This window comes from Hyla sarda, chromosome 4, assembly GCF_029499605.1.
Source record: "Hyla sarda isolate aHylSar1 chromosome 4, aHylSar1.hap1, whole genome shotgun sequence".
In the NCBI taxonomy this organism is placed as follows: Eukaryota; Metazoa; Chordata; class Amphibia; order Anura; family Hylidae; genus Hyla; species Hyla sarda.
Window position 1 is genome coordinate 331533745 of NC_079192.1, and position 6000 is coordinate 331539744.

The 6000-nt window shown below is 40.2% G+C and overlaps 1 long non-coding RNA gene across 1 annotated transcript in view; it reads right to left on the reverse strand.

Annotated features, from left to right (window-relative positions):
• LOC130369627 (uncharacterized) overlaps positions 1 to 5576 on the reverse strand; it is a 46426-nt gene extending 40850 nt beyond the window's left edge. Inside the window, exons 1-2 of the long non-coding RNA XR_008892844.1 lie at positions 5438 to 5576; positions 4217 to 4273 (exon numbers count right to left, since the gene is read on the reverse strand). This is a non-coding gene — a long non-coding RNA (uncharacterized LOC130369627). The remainder of the gene's footprint in view (positions 1 to 4216; positions 4274 to 5437) is intronic.
• Between the last annotated feature and the right edge of the window lie 424 nt (positions 5577 to 6000).

The following is a 6000-nucleotide window of genomic DNA, read 5'->3' on the forward strand; positions in this document are numbered from 1 at the left end:
CAGCGTCCGTAACTGCCACGCCTTTCCGCCTTTATTGCTCGTTTTCGGGGTATGCCAATAAGGTCCTTCAGGCATGGGCGGAGCTTGGGCACTCTGACATAATCTTCGGCCAGGCGAGCGCTCCTTCCTCCATCCTTCTCATCCATATACCCCCTCACTGATAGCAAGGCTGCACATGCAGGTAGGGGGTTATGCATATGGATGAGCAGGGCGGAGCGCCCGCCCGGCCGAAGATTACGTCAGAGTGCCCGGAGCTCGGGTCCAAGCTCCGCCCATGCCCCAAGGATGTAATTTGCAAACCCCGAAAATGATCAATAACGACGAAAGACATGGCGGTTCCGGACGCCATAAGTATAATTGTGATCAGTATCACCAGCACTACAATCCTGTATGACAGGTTAGTGCGGGTGATACTGATGACAGATTTGCTTTAAAGATCGCTTGGTTACTGTGACAAATGAGTTAAGTTGCCCTGCACAGTAAAGTATGTCGCTTCAGTATTTGTCAGACATAATCGGGAGTGGAAAATAAACAGAGAAAAGTATCATGTCCTTTTCTGTGTTTCGGATGCAATCCTGGTTCTGGCTTACAGAAACTAATGAAATGTGATTTTTTTTTTTTTTTTTTTTTTTTAAATGTGTCATCTTCTGAAATTCACTATTCACACTAGGGGGTTTTCTAAGGCAAACACCCGTATCTTGTTTGTGATTCCATGATTTGTGGCACACTAGTGATACTTGAACTTTCTATCATAAGCTACCAGAAAATAATACCACAAAAATACATTTGGAATTCATGGCACTTTGTAAAAGTGTTTAAAAACTTAAAAAATTCTATTTTGTGTGAAAGAACCTATATGGATGATATTGCTTCTATATATCACTAATATTTCATAAGTATAACCTATTCACTCTCTTCTACGGAGAAAAGTGAAGTGCATAGGCTTGAAAAAAAAAGTATGCAATTCAGATGCAATAATGGATGCAATAATGACAATATACAGTTGCAATGCAGATCACATACAGATCACATGTGGATACATTGATAAATCAGACACTCTCTATAGACTTCACTAGGTATTCTTCATATGCAAAATGGATGAAAGTAGTGCATTCTACATTATATAAAATATTCACATATCTTAAATGCCCATGTGAATAGCCCCAAAGATTTACATTAGCTCATCAAAAAAAAAAGTGGAATATTGATGAAAAACATGCAAAATATTTTGTGAGGACGCAATCTAAGGGTAAATTCAGATGCGACAGATTTGCAAATTCCAGTAAAATTTATGTGGATCCAGGAGTCTAGCAGGAGCAGGTTGGGTGCCTACTGCAAGGAGAATATATATATTTGCTTCTGCTGTTTTAGAATGGTTTCTATCTTCTCTTCTATAGTTACATAGTCCTCCTAGATTACTATGTGGTGAACAGAAGCAGTGGCTATGCCAATAGGATCTGATGATCATGTGATTTCCTGGGGTTCTCCAGCATATCTACTAGATTTTAGCATATCCAGAGAAGCATTACCTGTGACTAATGTCAATACAGGGGTCTATTTTGTCCTGTAACTAATGCCCCAGTTAAGAGGAAAACAGAAAAAAGGATCATCTATAAATATGCCATTGTAACCTTTTGGGGGACATATTATTTAGCAAAAATATTAATGTCAATTTGCAAATATAAAGGATTTCTCCAACTGGCACTACAGTCTCCCCCTGTTAACGTGCCCTGATAATGTGCTCTCCTGCCTCTTTTGATGAGGTTCTGAACCCACTGCAGCCAATCACTGAAGGTTCTGTGAGATGTCACCAGAAGAGTTGGGAGAGCGTGTCATCAGGGTTAGTAAACAGAGGGGAGGGAGGATTTGGGCAGTCGAGGTGAGTACAGCTCAATTTATTATTTTATAACTTTAACTTAAAATAAATTGGAGAACACCCGTAAGGAATATAGGAGGGATTTTCAGAACAGCATATTACACAACGGCCTTTAGTAAAATATTGTGGCAGTAGGATTAGACTGATTTATTACCAGGCTACAGCCTCTAAATGAATCAAGCTTTGCTGTGTCTGCCCTGTATGTCATGCTTTGAAATCTACACCAGCTCAAAGCTGATTTTGATGTCATGTAGGTTTGGGAGACCCCCAAACCTATGTAGTGTAGGGGGAGGAGAGTTTTGTTGTGAATAGTTGTTTAGTGTAAGGGGAGAGAGTGAAAGGAGAAGGAGAGTGTGTTCCAACTAGCAAGCTGAGGAGAAGCCTTAGGAGAAGTCTACTGAATTCCACAGCCACACCAAATCTCAGGAAAAGACCCCAGTGTTCAGGTGAATTGTCAAAGACTTGCAGTATGCAAAGCTCTTGGGGGAAATCTGTACTTCAGTCAGTCAGTCAAGTCTTTCAAGTCAGTGTGTGCTGCTACTGATCTTAAAGCTGCATTCAACAGCCACTACAACTCCCAGCAAGGTGACAGGTGTCAGGTGTCCCCGGGTTCCACTCTGCCCACCCCTCTGCGACCAAAGTCTGTATTGTTTGAGTTCTGCTACTCCCAGCAAAGCAAAGAGACAGTTATCCCTAATCTGGTATCGGTGTATTTATTATCCCGTGCCTGGCCCAGTAGAAGTTGTCGTATCCTCAAACAGTGTAGATTAATGGTGCCCAGGCATCATGAAGTGCTACATCTAACCACCCCGAGTAACATACCCCCAATCTGTCTAACTCCCTGTGGCCGTCACAGTAGTAAATAAGGTAGGATGTTAGGCCACACCCCAATACACCAAATCCTTCCCAGTTTTTTAAAACATGCAACTGATGTAAAAGGGCAATGTAATTGCTTAAAAATGTGCGACTTTCTCTATACCTAAACACAGGTTTAGAGTCTTCCTAAATTCCCTTCCATAGTCATTAAAAAAACGTGTTTCTCATTTATTGTACACAATAAAAGAGAAACAATTTATGTCCCAAAAATGGCAAAAAAAAAAAAAAAAAACATTTTGGTAGCAAAAGAGCTAAAATGTTAGGGTGTTTAAACCATTTATGTGTTTTAAATTTCTAAAAAGCATCTGGTCATATACTGTTCAAGGGGTTCAAAAACTTGAAATGAGTTTAGACATGACTGTACAGTAGTGTAATTGTTATACATTTGGTGTTAAAGAAGTAAGAGAAGGTGTTATTTTCATTTGATATTTTTGCTAGTGGGGTTTTGAGAGGTATATGTATGGCACCATAGAAAATACTGTTAGAGTCTATTCACACAGGTGGAATTTCCGCTTGCGGAATTCCGCCTCAAATGAAAGCCCAATAGACTTCTATTCCTCAATTCTTAATTTGCACATGCTGAATTTCCGCACCAATTTCACACAAAATCCGCACAAGCCAGAAACCACCCAAGGAAGCAGAAGTGGAATTGGTGCGGAAATTCCACCCGTGTGAATAGACCCTTAAGCTAGGTTTCCACGCAGGTTTTTTTCTGGTGTTTTATTTTTTTTTTTTTTTGGAATACTACCACTGCAGTTTTTAGCCAAAGTCAGATATGGATCCAGTAGAAAGAGAATGTATGAATCCTGCCTTTATATTTATTATTCCTTTTGAATACATTTCTGGATTTGGCTCAAGAACTGCAGTGGCAGTTTTCCAAAAAATGCCAGAAAAAAACCCTCTTTAGAAACCTAACCTTATTCTCTTAAATGTCCTTCAAAATTTGTTCTAGCAACTATTTTTCTGAATGCCAGGTAGAGTTTGCAGATAGCTTTTTATTATTTGCAGGAGGACTCATTGTAATAACAGAAGTAATAATGTTTGCTGTCTTTTTTTAGGAACTGATAAATACACCCAATTAAAATGAATAGCACAGGAATGCTAAGAATATAGGATCTCTAGCAGTAACCTGAAATAATTAATTGTAATTTGTCAGGTTACTGTATTCTAAGGCTGAGTTCACACATAGTATTTTGCTCAGAATTTTTTTTCCAAAACGAGGAGTGGGTCCTAGACACAGAAAAAGGTGTAAATCTTTCCATGATTGTGTGAACTCAGCCTTATGCTGTTATTTATAAGACGTGAATATATGGAAAATATTCAAAGCTGCCAAATTAAATTGTGGTGAAGAGCAAAACATCATTTGCTAAGTTCCAAAATGAAGTTATTAGGAAATCATCATAATGCATACATATAAATGTGTTTAGTGTACTTGGCATACAGTCAGTAATTTCACCTAATTACCACACAACATGTTCTGTACAAGTATCCGCCATAGAGACTGCTGCATACCAGTGACAGCTGCGAAGGAATCAGCAAATTAAAAATAAATTACACATTGGATAAATAGAAATGTAGCATTTTAGTAAAAATGGAGTTCCTAAACCTGCACACTAGAGATGAGCACATTTTTGAAAAATTCGATTCGCCTGATTCACCGAATTTTATGAAAAAATTTGGTTTGGCCAGAATTTATTTGCGGTAATTCGCTATTAAAAACTGCTATTTCTGGCCTACAGAGAGCCTCAGTAGGGGTGAAGAACACTTAGCTTTGCTGTATTTAGGTTCCTTTCACACTATGAGCATTCATCCGTTATTAAACATCCTTTATCTGTGTAAAAACGGATAAATATTCATCCATTAAGAACCATTATAACATCCCTCATGTATGGATGTTTTAATACCTCTGCCTACAGACTCCCACAACCGGGACTACTACTACTCCCATCATGGAGCAGACTTCTTTACATGATGGGAGTAGTAGTTCCCCAGCTGCGGGAGTCTGCGGGTTGCTGGGGTGGCTACATTAGTGTTTGTACTACTACCCCCATCATGGAACAGACTGTGTTCCATGATGGGGGTTGTAGTACAGGGGCTGAGGGATTGATCGCACCGGGTCTCACTTCTGAGACCAAATGCGATTAGAAGTTCTTAAACAGGGAAGCGGGTGGCATGCTCCACTCCCCTGCGATGTACGATGTATCACTTTCATTCTTAAATTCCCCGCTGGGAGCCCTGAATGGCCGGTACTGAGCAGACATTCAGGGCTCCCGGCGGGGTTTTCAAATAGAAGCGCTGCGGTGGGGAAAGATATACAGAATCACTGTGGAGTGCATATGTCTGGCTTCCCGCAGCGCTTCTATATATTTTGCCCCCTGCAGCGCAGTTATATATGTTCCCCCCGCAGCACTATCATAATTCCCCCGCAGCGCTATGAATGAAAAGTATTCTACAGCAGCGCAACTGGCCAGCACGATGTGCTGCTGAAAGAATACTTGTCATTCATTGTGCTGCAGCGGCATCTATATATAGATGCACTGCAGAGGTCAGACATATATCCAGATGTCCTCACCAAACAAATGGGCCACATGATACCGGATATCCAAAAGATATAATAACAACTTTATTGATTAAAAGAGCAATAAACAAATGTGTGGTGTCCCGGTACTGGACTTGGTCCCGTACCTTTGTTGTAAGTCCCCACAGTCAGAGTTCCACCATGCTGGTAGGGCTTTCCTGGTGGGTTAACCCCTAGTCGCTTTCTAATGTCATTAAAAATGTATATATTTAATATATCTTAGTATATTGTAAATTAATGTACAGGACCTTAGGTCATGTGATCGTTAATAATTATGTTATGCTAAGGTTCAAGGACCTTTAGATCATGTGATTAGGTCATGTGATGTAACCATAATGCTTTGTGCTAGGACTGACAGGTTTCGGGACCAATAAGCTTTTATCCTGCCCCTTCAGCATATACAGGGGCTGCTGCCTCTTAATCTCTCTCTTCCTGCTGAACTCAAAAGCAGCAACATCTCCTTTCTCTTGGGATCTCAAAGTAAGCAGATCTGTTATCACAGCTACAAGACAAGCTAGGCCTGAAGCCTTCCACTTCAGTGCATTCTAAACCGTGAGTTAATCCGACTCAAATCTCAGCAATCATATGTGACTACTGAACCTAAGCATACCCCTAAATTCCGTGGAACAGCGTACAAAAAGAATCAAAGCTTATTTACTACAAAGTCCCA